Raw genomic sequence first — 13972 nt, 5'->3', positions numbered from 1 at the left:
ATGTTTCCACCGGCTTCAGAGAATTCTGGGGACTGTGGTTTGTTAAGGGTTATTGGGGATTGTAGCTACGGTGCCCAGAATTATTTAGAGAGGAAAGTGTACAGTGGTACCTTGAGTTACATACGCTTCAGGTTACATACACTTCAGGTTACAGACTCCGCTAACCCAGAAATAGTACCTCGGGTTAAGAACTTTGCTTCAGGATGAGAACAGAAATTGTGCTCCAGCAGCGGGAGGCCCCATTAGCTAAAGTGGTGCTTCAGGTTAAGAACAGTTTCAGGTTAAGAAGGGACCTCCGGAACGAATTAAGTACTTAACCCGAGGTACCACTGTACTTCGAATGTGCTTTAAAGGTGCAGTGTCAGACTGTAATAAACACATCAACTGGGGCAAGAATCATATTGATGTACATGGCACTTTGCAGCTCAAGTGCTTGTGTGTGTGTGTGTGTGTGTGTGTGTGCGCACACACACACCACACAGCTTGCCCCAAAGCACTTACAACTAATGGTCCACTTCCAGTCACATATTAGTATTGCCCCACCATCGCCAAATTGGGAAGCTCAGTTGGTAGAACATGAGACTCTTAACGTCTGGGCCGCGGGTTCGAGCCCCATGTTGGGCAGAAAGTTCCTGCACTGCAGGAGGTTGAACTAGATGACCCTCATGGTTCCTTTTCCAACTCTACAATTCTATGATTCCATTACCGTCTGCGTCAAAAGATGCAGTCACCTTCCACACAGGAATCTCCCTCTTTCTCTCTCTCTCGTTGTATCAGTACGTGGGAAGAGAAAAGGTTAGCAAGAAGAGCAAGGCAAACCTAATAAAAGGACTGGGAGAAGGTGTGCTTACTCACACTTAGACTGGATGTGTTATGTACTCACCCTGGGCCAGCAGGGGGATACTGTAGATAGTTATGCAAATAAGGGATCGAAAGTGATGTTCAGTGATTGGATAGTTTTAGAAAATTGTTACAGTTACATTGTACTGGAGCTCTATATAAGCAGGCTGACTGAACCCTTCAGTTCAGTTCTGTCCTGGCCTCTGAATAAACAAGAGCTGTTTGAAGAATCGCTGTGTCGTCTGATATGTTCACCCACAACTTAACAGGATGCATATGCACCTTACATTTAAAGCACATTTAAAACATATCCCCCCCCCCAAGAATCCTGGGAATTATAGCTTGTTAAGTGTGCTGGGAATTGTAGCTCCGTGAAGGATAAACTATATTCCCCAGGATTCTTGGGTGTGTGTGCTTCAAAAATATGGTGTGTGTGTGTGCAGCTCTTATCTATGTTAAAGGGGGGGATGAAGGCCGAGTAGGAAGGGGCGGGGGGGCGGTTAGGAAAATGTGAGCTTTGAGATAGAATTTAGAGGAAGGAATAAAACGTATTACCTTATGCTGATTGTGATGAATTACTCTGCATCCATTTTCGATGGTTTAATAGTTTCTTCTCCACATATAGTGTAAAATTGAGGGGTGTTCTTTAGAAGAAAACTCACATTTAATTAAAATGTTGCTTTTAAGCCAGATTCACTTTTCTGATACCGTCTAGGGCAGCTGGGACACCTGTTATTAAAGCAGAAACCTCGCTCTGCCATTCTGTAATTGATTCTGCCAGAAGCTTCCAGCAAAACCCGAAGTTTTCTTGGCCACTTCCCTCAGTTCTACTTTCCCCCTCACACATTTGGCTGCTAGGCCTTGAATCGTCGTCTAACAGCAGTTCTTCAAGACCTTATTCTCACGATTCATGTTTGCTGTGGCATCAAATGCTGACTTGCCTCCTCCACAGATGTTTTGAAACACCTCACAACCTGCCTCAAACCCAAAGCTTTTTCAACCATTTCCAGCTATGACTGATTGTTTAATAATCAGATGGTGTACATGAGGTTACACACTACCTGGCTCAAATTTTCTTTTCCAACGTCTTTTATCACCCTGCTAGGTAAACCCAGTATTGTTTGCCACACATTGTCTTCTACCCTAATGGCAGAGACTCCCCTCACCTCACGACCTTCCCCAAGCGCAATATACTAGACTGCTGTTCCTTGCAGTTGCTGATCCCAATCCTCCTCTGCCGCATGTGTGTTTGGTGCTTCTGTCACAGAGGCTTAGCTCACCAAAAACAGCAGATCGTGGAAGTGACCTCAAACGTCATCTAGCCCAACCCATCTATCCATGGCTACAGCATTCTTTTTTGCAAGCCCACCACTTCCCAAGCAAGTGGCTGCATTGCTTCAGGCTTCAGGTGGGAGATCACTTTTTCTCAACAGGTAAATCAGGTGGTCAGGTAAAGGTAAAGGGACCCCTGACCATTAGGTCCAGTCGTGACAGACTCTGGGGTTGCGGCGCTCATCTCGCTTTACTGGCCGAGGGAGCCGGCGTACATCTTCCAGGTCATGTGGCCAGCATGATTAAGCCGCTTCTGGCGAACCAGAGCAGCGCACGGAAATGCTGTTTACCTTCCCGCCGGAGTGGTACCTATTTATCTACTTGCACTTTGACGTGCTTTCAAACTGCTAGGTGGGCAGGAGCAGGGACCGAGCAACGGGAGCTCACTTATTGTCAAAAAGTGGGCGTGCACTACCAAAAGAAAGGAGGGGAGAACATTAAGAAAAACACGTGGTTTAAAAAAAATATACAGGAGCAAATTCAGAAATTGCTGCGATTACAATAGAAATGCAATACATTTCACCAAAGTGGGGAAGACATCAGGGGACTTGTGTGCCTGCTAAATCTGATGTCCACGTACTCATGACTGTTGAGGGGCAACTTCAAGGCTTCTTGCTCTCCCTTTTTATGTTTCTTATCTTTAAGCCAGACTTGGACTGGGCAGTTGTCAAGTAGAGGACACCTTCAAACAGAGAACTGACTTCTAAGAGCCTTTCAAAACAGAGGAGTGTCCTTTGTAAAGCAGGACACATTGGCACCCTATAGGTAGGCAAGGAGATAGACAGATATTTGTTCCCTCTCTCTTTCTCTTCCAAATGAGTGTCAGGTGGTGGAGTGAGCAGAAAGCAGTAACTCTCAGAAGGAAAGAGCACAAACCTCATGGTTAATGCATTGTAGGGACATTTATATGCCATTTCTTGCTAAATATTTAAACACTTCACATACATTATCACGTTGTAACCACTGCAATTCCTGAAGTTTATTTTCAATTGACGCCACCCTATGACCCGGTCCACATGCAACGCTAAGCCAAACCATGGCTGTGTGTGAATGAGCAGTCGTGCAAGCTTCTGGAGGGAAGATGGTGGCTGCTATGTTCCTGCTCTGATCTCACCGTTGTCGCAATATTGTGAGCTAAGCCACAGCTTGGCTTAGCATTACAGTATGTCTGAAACTGGTGAAACTGATGTTTTACCTCCCCAAGCCATGGAAACCAAAAAGTAGTGAGCCACTGAACAAACCTTGGCTACAGGTTGTGGTTTGCCTGGAGTGAGATAAACCACAGACCTCGGTTTAGACCTAACGCCAAGCCAAACCATGACTTAGCTCACAGCAGTGCAACACCCGCAGGTCTGGAGGAGAAGCAAAGTCATGGTTTGGCTTAGTGTTACGTGTAAACTGAGCCTATAACTTACTTCAGCTTTTCTTTTCAGTCTACAGCAAACTTGTGCTCTAGCTAGGCCTACTGTATATTTCATAGGGCCGGCCCACCCATGAGGCAAGGTGAGACATCTGCCTCAGGCAGCAAGATCTACCAAGGCAGTAAATCCCAGTGTTGATCTTTCTTCCCCCTACTTTTTCCCTGATGATCTTCCCTCACCATTTCTTCCCTGGTGGGAAGGGAATTGTCATTCTAGGGTCTGTCTCAGGTGCAACCATGTCTTGAGCAAGCCCTGGCATTTCATATCTCTTTTTCTTTTAAAGTTCCAAACTATTTATTTAAATGTCAAGCTGGCACGTGCCTCTTCTTCTTCTTTTACTTCCCTTTGGAAGCTTTTAAGGCTGCCATCACCAATTAACTCTAAGCCATGCTTTTGGTACTACAGTTGGACCTCCCTCTCTTTCGCTGGCTCCTTGTGTCTCATTGGCCCTAAATAATTTGAATGCATATAGTATCTGCTGTAGTTTGTCAGTTTTTATGGCTCAGAAGTTCTCCTTTATGTATGTTATTCATCTTTTCTCCACTAATAAGGTGGCCGAATGTCCTACTTTCCTGAGGACTTTTTTCTATTTCCAGTTTAAAGATTAATCGTCATTAGAGGGGAGCAGGGCCTTGAAGTCGCTCCTGGGCAGCAGACTAAGGCGGCTCATAGCAGGTCACCTATGCAGTTTTTCCCACTATGGGGAGCTGTAGTGCATCTCTATTTAAATTATAGAAAATTGTTTCTAAATTTACTTCTAGTCATATAAATTAGCAACCAGGCTCATAGCAGGTCACCTAGTCAAAGTTTTTCCCACTATGGGGAGCTGTAGTGCATCTCTATTTAAATTATAGAAAATTGTTTCTAAATTTACTTCTAGCTGTATAAATTAGCACATGCAAATTTTATGCAAATCGGTGCCCTCTTTTTTAGTGATGCATAACTGACCACCCTGCTTGCTAAATGCATTTCGCTCTACTGTCCTAAGGAAATTGGTTTTCCCCTTACTTCAAGATCCTAAGTTCTACACCATTAAATTGGATATAAACTGTACACACATTTTCCCATCACCCTTTTCTGGTCTTTGCTAAACATGCTCGCTTTCTTCATTTCCCCTGCATTTTTCTTGCACAACACATCCCTGATCCTCTTTGCAGCTCTCCTGTGAACTTTGTGTGGTTTGTTGGTGTATTTTAAAAGGTAGAGCACCAAACTGGATGTTTCTCCCTACTCAGATCTATGTGTAGTGTTAAAATTCCTACTTATACCATTTAAAAATGTCTTAGTCTTTGAGGTGTTACAGGACTCTTTGTTGTTTCCATAAAATGTGTGCATCTTTTCATATTTTTCTCCCTTTGCAAAATTTATTCTACATCTCCTAATCATCGTGGGGAAGGGCAAAGAGGTCTGGGGAGTTAATTGAAATCAAATTCCAATGACCCTTAGAAATTTCATTCAGCCATCTTTATGGGCACCTGATATTTCCTTCATCGTTTCGCGCACACTTGCAGCCTTGTCTTCATAGCCATAAGGAACCTGAGGTCTGTGCAGAATATCACAGTCTCATGCAGAACTGTTAAATGCACACAGCCAATCTCTGGTAAAGTGGTATTGTCCCCTTTCCAAAAAAACAAACAGGTGACCACAATATTGATGAAAATATTGAAGATGGCCTAGGGCAATCGCTGCCAGAAGCTTCACTCATTGCTTCATCTTCCCACGTTATCAGTGAGTCAACTGTTCTTTACAGGTTATGAGCTATCAGCCAACTGCCTAGATTTATCGAGCTTTGTAATATCATGTGAAACTACCTGAAAGGCTTTTTAAAGGTGCTCATTAAATCCACAGTGAGCTACATGCTTAACACAGACAGTCATCCCAAAGCCTGCCTCAGATACCAACATGTCATAGCTTCCTGTGCCACAGATGCTACTGCACTAAGAGGTACCAATGTGATGATATAACCACCTCTGACTAGGATTCTTCAGAAGCCGAGAGAAACATTTCACCGAAGCATGAGACCTAGATTTATGGCTCTTACAGCACAGCAAGAGTGAGGCAGAACTGGAGCGTCTTGAAGTGCTTCTAAACTAGCAGTTTTTGGTCTCAACTAGCAACCATGTTCTGCCCACACTATTGGGTGTGATCTAGCCCATGCGCAAGTGGCAATACATCTAAGCCATTTTAGCAGCAGCATGTTTATTTTTAAATCAATTTTAAATTTTGCACTCAAGCAGTCTTTCATTTACATGCTACTGCATAAATATTTTTATAACGTTTACTTAAAATATAGACTAAAAAGTATTTTGAGTGCAACTTAAATGATTTATTTATTTTTTAAACCAACTCTCTAAAATGGTGCTGAATGGAAAGCCAACATGCTTATTTTTTTTATTAAAAATGTCTACATTTGTGTGCTAAAATGATTTTTATTTTAAGCACCATTGATTTTTTAAAAATGTAAGTGGAAAAATTGCTTATGTGCAAATTGAAAGAGTATAAAAAAGTAAAACCACTGCTAAATGGAGCTAACTATGTGCTATACTTTCTTTTTTTCTCTGACCTTTAAAAAGAGATGGGAGACTTAGGGTGGTGTTGGAAAACAGCAATTCCATTATGATGTCATATAAAGGTAAAGAGACCCCTGACCATTAGGTCCAGTCGTGGCCAACTCTGGGGTTGCGGCGCTCATCTCGCTTTATTGGCTGAGGGAGCTGGCGTACAGCTTCCGGGTCATGTGGCCAGCATGACCAAGCCGCTCCTGGCGAACCAGAGCAGCACATGGAAATGCCGTTTACCTTCCCGCCAGAGCGGTACCTATTTATCTACTTGCACTTTGACGTTCTTTCGAACTGCTAGGTTAGCAGGAGCAGGGACCAAGCAACGGGAGCTCACCCGTCGCGGGAATTCGAACCGCCGACCTTCTGATCAGCAAGTCCTAGGCTCTGTGGTTTAACCCACAGCGCCACCCGCGTCCCTATGATGTCATATAGATGGTTCATAAAAAGTGAGTGAACCAAGTGTGGCAATTCCACAGAAAATAGCTAGTGTTGAACCAATCAATGAACCTGACGTGTCCAGAGCCCAATGTTTCATTACAACAACACCCTTGTTTGAAGCCTTTAAAATGAGGTGTGGATGTGAATTTGAGGCTTACTCCTGTCCTGTCCTTTCCCTTTCCTTATTAAAGATAAAACAAAACAGTAGTGACACAATGTCAAGGACACTATGTGGAAAGCCTAAATGACTGTTTCAAAGCAAACTGAGTAAGATCTGCCAAGGGATAGTGGAGATCAGATAAGAAACTCGCATTTCCCTTTCTAAATCCTCCCATTGAGGCTTTCGAAGTACGGTTGTGAACCAGGCGTGTTTGTTTCAACCCACAATCACTTCTAAACTTATCCTCCCTTTCCATAACTTGCTCCAGCTTCAACCCTCACCAAGCTATTAGTTGACTGAAAATTCAACAATAGCTGGGTTTCGATACTTTGTAATAAAGAATAAAATTGCAATCTTTTATTAACACTTGTGTTTGGTGAACACAAACAAGTTTTCATGGAAGTAAACCTTTTTCGACAGACCTTTTGCAAGGAAAAAAATTGCACTAATCAATGCTTTCTTACTAGGGGGATACAATTTTAATACTTGATTACAACTTGTATTCTGCTGATCTGGAATGTTTCAGAAATAAAGAAATCTATTTCAGCAATAAACAACACAGAGCTGTCCGTCCCACTGCTACATGTGTCTGTCTGTTGGAGTGATTGGACAGTGACTATTATCTTAGAATGAGCCTAACCCACATCTTCTCTCCCATTTCTCCCTACTCTCCTGTCTGACAACAGAGCACCAGCAGTGCTACAGCAAGAACTCACTGAATGGAGGTAGCATTAGGTACCCATGACAGCCAACATTCCTCCAGGAATCTGTCCAATCCTTTGGGTTGTTGTTTTTATGCCACCTAACATTGTGGCTTCTCCACATCTTGAGACAATTAATTGCATGAGTTCGTCATGAACTCTTCAAAAAATAACTGTAGGAAATTTAACAGAAGGCTGTGAGAATTGTGTGAGTGTGCACGCACGCACACACACAACTGAGAATCATGTCTTTCAGTCAGATGTTTAATTAATTAACACACTCTTGTTTAATTTTCCTTGCTTCGGTGGAGCAGTGAAATAAGATATGCTTGGTGCCTTTTTCATTCCTGGATTAACCTTAGCTAGGACCTGTGAAGAGATGCAGACTGCACCTTTTTTACCTTGGTAGCAGAGTAAATGTTTGTCATATATATGAGGCCAACGGTTGAAAGTTACTTTAGCATAGTGGCTAAAGAGATTGAGATCGTAGTCAGACAGAACCTGGTTTGGATCTCTCCTCTGCCATGACCTCACTCAATGCCACTCCCTCAGCCTTCCTACACCTGCAATCTCAAAATAATAATATTGACCTACCATACAGGGAGGGACACGGGTGGCACTGTGGGTTAAACCACAGAGCCTAGGACTTGCCGATCAGAAGATCGGCAGTTCGAATCCCCGCGACAGGGTGAGCTCCCGTTGCTCGGTCCCTGCTTCTGCCAACCTAGCAGTTCGAAAGCACGTCAAAGTGCAAGTAGATAAATAGGTACTGCTCCGGTGGGTGAGCTCCCATTGCTCAGTCCCTGCTCCTGCCAACCTAGCAATTCAAAAGCACGTCAAAGTGCAAGTAGATAAATAGGTACCGCTCCAGCGGGAAGGTAAACGGCGTTTCCATGTGCTGCTCTGGTTCGCCAGAAGCGGCTTAGTCATGCTGGCCACATGACCCGAAAGCTGTACGCCGGCTCCCTCGGCCAATAAAGGGAGATGAGCGCCGCAACCCCAGAGTTGGTCACGACTGGACCTAATGGTCAGGGGTCCCTTTACCTTTACCATACAGGCGTGTTGTAAAGATAAGGTAATCTGTGCAAAGCAATAAAAAAATTCCATATAAATGCTAAGCATTATTGTTATTGGAAGTATTTCAGGGCTCCCAGAATTTCCAGTTCATGATCCAAGACATGCCTGCCTGGTTCAACAACATTACAAGGTAGCTGGACTGTCGATTAGAGTCGCTTCAAGGCAGCTCCTTGCATCCTCCCCATTTTCCAGAAATATTTCAAGAGGTAACTTGAAGCTTACAAGGGCTTTCATGAGATCATTTAGGAGCAAAAGTTATGCATGCATAAATCAACAGTTTACCTACTTATGCCAGAACACCCACCTTTGCTCAGTGCTTCAGATTAAAATAAGGAGCAATTGAGCAGTAACCCAATTCCTGTCATTTACTCATAGCTTCTAGCTGTTGGGAGATTTTAGAAACACCCCCAGCATTAGTTTGTATTCCCTGACTGTCTTGTCTAATAGCTACTGACATTTTTCCCCCCTCCGGGAATTTTTAAATCCTTTTTTTTAAAGAGTTTTATTTTCTGTTCTCGAAACATTCTGTGGCAAATTTGATTCATGGATCAAACTGAGTATTTTGTTTAGACTCTTCTGCCTGCGTCTCTTCAGGTTCTCGGCTGTTTTTGCATTATTGAGCCCAGGTAAAATTAACAGCCGCTCCCCATCAACTTACTTCACAGCATTGATGATTTTCTCATGTGCTTCTGTTGCACCGTCTTCCTGTCATCTGGCTCAAGGAGCCTCAAGTCTATTATGGAAGCTGTTTCATCTCACTGATCATTTTAGCTGCCTTCCTCTGCCCCTGTCCTCCCTTGCTCTGCAACATCAGGTTGAGCTGCGGGTGGAGGAAGATCAGCCCCGAACAGAGAAGTGCAAATACACCTTCGATCCACACGGTGACATTAAAATATGTGCTCTCTTTTTATTGGAATAGTTCTAATACGGACCCTCCCTCTCCCCCGCCCTCCTTCCCCCTCAGCGTGTATTACTTTGCAATTTCCAACACTGAATTTCATCTGCCATTTTATTGCTAAAGTCACCCAGTTGTGTAATGACCTTCCAGAAGACAGCAATCTGCTCTGGACTTTAAAGCTTTGCCAGCTGTAAAATGTTTCCACCTCAGTATCCCTCCCTTCCTTTCTTGAGGTCACTGTTGAATATGTTTAACATCGCTTCTTTGATGCACAGATGCTTGCTCCCACTTTCCTATTTAGCCTTTCGGTGTGATGCTGACCCTCTCATCGTTCTAGTCCTCAGCACAGCACATCTCTCAACACAGGACAGAAAACGCATTCCGGTGCTTGAGGCAGAAAATCCAAATGGTGCCCCCATGGTGATTTAAAACAACAACAACAACCTAAGTACCTTCAAAAAAAATAGGGCTTACGCCAGAACAATATGCTGAAAAAATATGTTTTGAGTTTCCATCTTTTTTTAATAAAAAAAACCCCCAACGACAACTCATTACTGATTCACAAAAAGATCGTCCCTCTTATTCCAGGAGGAGTTTGTTTTCTTAAGAGCTTTTGATGAAGGGCTTTGTCAAACGCTTCTGAAAATCCAATTGCACTAAATCAACTGGGTCGCCCTGTTCTACATGCTGCCTGACATCTTCAGAGAATTCGGGTAGATCAGTGAGATGTCACTTTCCCTTATTAATCTCACAGTTGACTGTTCCCTGACATAACAATATTTATCTGAGTCTCGTATGCTTTTGCCTAGGCTCCCAGAATTTCTGTGCATTTTCTTTTTACAGTAAACAGAGGCTTTTTATCTCCAGCTCAGTCCTGTACATATCTATTCAGAAGTAAAACCCTGAGGCCCTACCATGAGGAAAGGTGTGGCTCCTGCCTCAAGGTGGCAGATTTCTGCCACCATCATAGTAATGCAGACTGAAAGATAGACCTGAACCACAGGGCACAATCAGCCAGGAAATTCTCCTGTGCAAGACCCTCTGAGCTGCACAAGAGAACTCCATGTGCTCTGCCACACTTGGATTAATTTCAATGGATCGCATGCTGGAGAATGTCTGGACTGATTTTGCCATTAGTGTAGCCATTTGGATTTTTTGCATCAGCTGCCAAGATGTCTTAAGGAAGACCCTAATTACTCTAAGCTCAGCCAGAAATCTATACAGACAAATTTTCACTGGTCTCTCCTGGCTTTCAGATGCATGCAAGGATGTTCAATAGTCATACAAATATAGCAATGTGGGCAGAAGGAAAACTGGCCCTAGAGCCTAGAGACAGTGGGTGTGATTCTGCACCATTGTTCTGAATCCCACACTGGCCTAGACTTCAGATGAATAGACTGCTACTCTTAATCAGTAGGAGTGGGAGTATCAAAAACCAACTGCTGGTGTGTGTGGCTGAAGATTTGCAGTGATGGATCCTGCTATGTTCTGAAGAAAGGAAAAGGGAATTCGAGGGGAAAGACGCCTAACAGGGAGCATGATAGAGGTGAACATGATTATGAATGGTGTGGGAGTACATAGGGAACCTTATTTCTTTCTCTCAGTGGCAGCGGATTTAGGACAGACCAAAAAAAAAGTAGCTCTTCACATAACACACAATAAATTAGCTTACAGAATTCATTACCAGAACATGCAGAGACAGCTTCTAGCTTAGAGGCTAAAGAAATACTCAAATTCATGGAAGACAGGACTAGCCAAGGCAAGCTAAAGAGACCCTCCATGGCTGGGTACAGTCTACCTCCAGTTGCTGGACACTGCACAGCTGTATTACATTGTGCCTCACAGTGAGCCTCCCCTGCTACTTTTGGGGACCATGCTGGGCTCGAGCGACCCTTGGCCTGAACCAAACAGGCATTTCTTATGTTCGTCTACAGATCTGACACTCTATAGAGGTGGAAAAACTGGGACTAAGAATACGAATGCTGGTGCTGTCCCAAAGTGTGTGTCCCTGCTGTGCTCCAAAGCTGGGCTGTGACTTCATGTTGATGGTGGCTAATGCACTGTTTACAGCAATCCTCCAGCCTTTGCTTGCTGAGGTTGTGAAGCAAAGAGCTATCTCACCCTATGATGGTGTTGCTTCTGTTGAAGGCAAGAAGCTGGGGAAGTGTTAGCCTCAAATCTTGCTGGGGAAAGCAGTTCGATGTTCAACAGCTGACAAAGCAAACCTCACTACCACCTACCTGTGGATCAGATGGCCTGGAATCCTAACGTGCCTACGGATGTCAGCAAGCTTTGTTCTTCCACCTCTTGCAACAGCAAAAAGCACAGTCCAGCGCGCGCGCACTTGGGAGAATAAGTGCCATTGAACTGAGCGGGTTGCGTAAACATGCCTAGGGTGGCACTGCAAATCCTGGGAGCCAAATGCATTTTCCTGTGTTTGGGAAGGGGCTGTCCAAGCACAGCAATGAGGCCCCTCCCAGAGGGGCTGAATTCCCCCCAAGGGCATCCACAAGCAGTCTGGAAGATTTCCTCGCATTGTGTTGCTGTGTGTGACGCATTCATTGCTGCCCTGGCTCTGGACTTTTTGCAGGACACCCACCCTGGCCGGTGCACAAGAGGGGCTCAAGTTATCACACTCCTCCCTCCCTGACATTCCTCCTTGCCTTGCTTGGTCACAGTTGTTCTTTAGGCACAACAGGTCTGGGTGCATCATGCATGTCAAGAGCTGCGGGGAGCTGGAGCCAGAGTTGCTCATGGAGCTGGGGCAAGGCTGCTGGATAGGACCAGATGAGGCTGGCAAGTACAAACCCAGAAGGAGCTTGTTTTCCTTCATCAAAGGAAGCATCCTTGATCTGTCTCTCTCTCTCATACACACACACACACACACAGACAGACAGACAGACACACAGACACACACAGAGCACACTGCACTGAACAGAACATCCCTCCTTGGTCCACCAAGCTCCACAGACCAGGCGCCCCAGGGCTCTCCAGATCTCTCTCTCTCCACGCAGGAAAGCCACGAAGTCCACGAAACAACCACACAAAAACACATTTGCTTTTTCACATTGTGGAACCCACCGGGGGGGGATCTCTCCCTCAGACCCCACAGAAACCCCTTTATCTCACATCTTCTAAACCACCACCCTTTCTTACTTCCACAGGAAAACAGAGAATTCCCCCGCCCCCACGGAAAACAAAACCGGGACTCGAGTGGACCCCGTTCCCCCACCGAGCAGCCCCTCGCCTCTGCGCCTCCCCCCGACGCACTGGAGCCCCGCGGAAGGCGGGCAGCTCCGGACCCGACAGGAGCGACCCGCAGCCGCCCCGTTTGGGAAACGTTGACCTAAGAGGGGCGGCAGCCCGAGCACGCCCCGCCGCCGCCCCATCCGCAGCCCTCTCTCCGTGGGGAAGCGAAGGCGCGACGGCGGAGGAGAGCCGGAGCCGAAAGCCCCCGCTCCGTCCCCGCCGGACAGCGCGCCCGGGAGCCCGCCCGCCCGCCCGCCCGCCACTCACCTTCCCCGCGGCGGCGAGGGGGGACGCCGCCGGGCTTGGGGGAGCCCGCGTGCCGCCGCCGCCGTCGCTTCCCATCTCTGGGCTCGGCGAGGCTACAGCGCGGACTGCGCGCCAGCCTCTTCTGCCGAGGCTGTCTTGTCCGCCCGTCCGTCTGTCTCGCTCGCTCGCTCGCCGGCCGCGGTTAACCCTCGGGCTGCCGGCGACGGGCTGGACCCCCGCCTGCTCGGCGCGCCACCAGAGGCCGCCCCCTCGAGCGGGAGGACGGGCGCGCGGGGCGGGCGCCTCTTCGTGCAGCCGGCGAGGGAATGAACGGGCAGGAGGGCGCCAGGGAGGGAGGGAAGGAAGGGGTCCTCTCGGGGAGGGGCTACCGGAGCCGGGGGGGGGGAGAGGAGGCAGCCCCCGAGCGCGCTCCAAAGCCCTTTGGAAGGAGACGGAGGGGCAGCAGATCGCGCCACCCGCGCCCCGTCTGCAGCTGGGGCAGCAGCCTCTCCCACAGCCCTGGGGGCGCCCCAGAGCGCAAGGGTTTTCCTTATCAGCGTGCCTCTGGGCATGTGCAGAGTGTTCCCAAGCAAGATGAGAGGTCCGCCTCCCGCTTTTGGGAGGAGCGCGAAGGGTTCCGTCCAGGGCAACGGGGGCGGGGAGGGGATGTGTGGGGCTCGCCCCACCTGGTAGCCTCGGGACCTCTTGCCGTGGCGCAAGGAGCCAGGTCTCTCGTGTGCGCTCTGCTCCTCATATTTCCCCCTTCACACGACCTGCTGCCCCTGCAGACATTGCTTCTGCTCCCCCCAGCGTCCCCCCTCTCCCCCCCCAGCCCACCCCGCGTTGCTAGGGAGCGAGGCGTCTCCAAGGGCCCTGCCGGGCGCAGCACCTGTGGCTAAAGCGGCCTCCGCGCGCACTTGGAGGGCCGGAGAGAGCGAGGGGACCTGGCGCGCCGCCGCCCCTGAAGAGACGGGGGAGAGCCGAGGGGCGGCGGGGGCAGCGAGGACAGGCGAGGCAGGAGGAGAGCCCGCTCGGCCTGCCCTCCACCA

At 47.2% G+C, this 13972-nt stretch overlaps 1 protein-coding gene across 2 annotated transcripts in view; it reads right to left on the bottom strand.

Annotated features, from left to right (window-relative positions):
- The window catches only part of PIANP (PILR alpha associated neural protein), a 33001-nt gene extending 19410 nt beyond the window's left edge, over positions 1–13591 (bottom strand). The window contains exon 1 of one of the 2 annotated variants that reach the window (XM_053371711.1): positions 12945–13591. The gene's annotated coding sequence lies outside the window, so the exon portion shown is untranslated. Of the gene's footprint in view, positions 1–11668; positions 12284–12944 lie in introns of those variants that run through there. The other variant, XM_053371712.1, reaches the window with a different exon arrangement.
- Between the last annotated feature and the right edge of the window lie 381 nt (positions 13592–13972).

Source organism: Podarcis raffonei, chromosome 17, assembly GCF_027172205.1.
Source record: "Podarcis raffonei isolate rPodRaf1 chromosome 17, rPodRaf1.pri, whole genome shotgun sequence".
NCBI lineage: Eukaryota > Metazoa > Chordata > Lepidosauria > Squamata > Lacertidae > Podarcis > Podarcis raffonei.
Note: the sequence above shows the minus strand (reverse complement) of the source record. Positions and strands in the feature narration are given on the sequence as shown.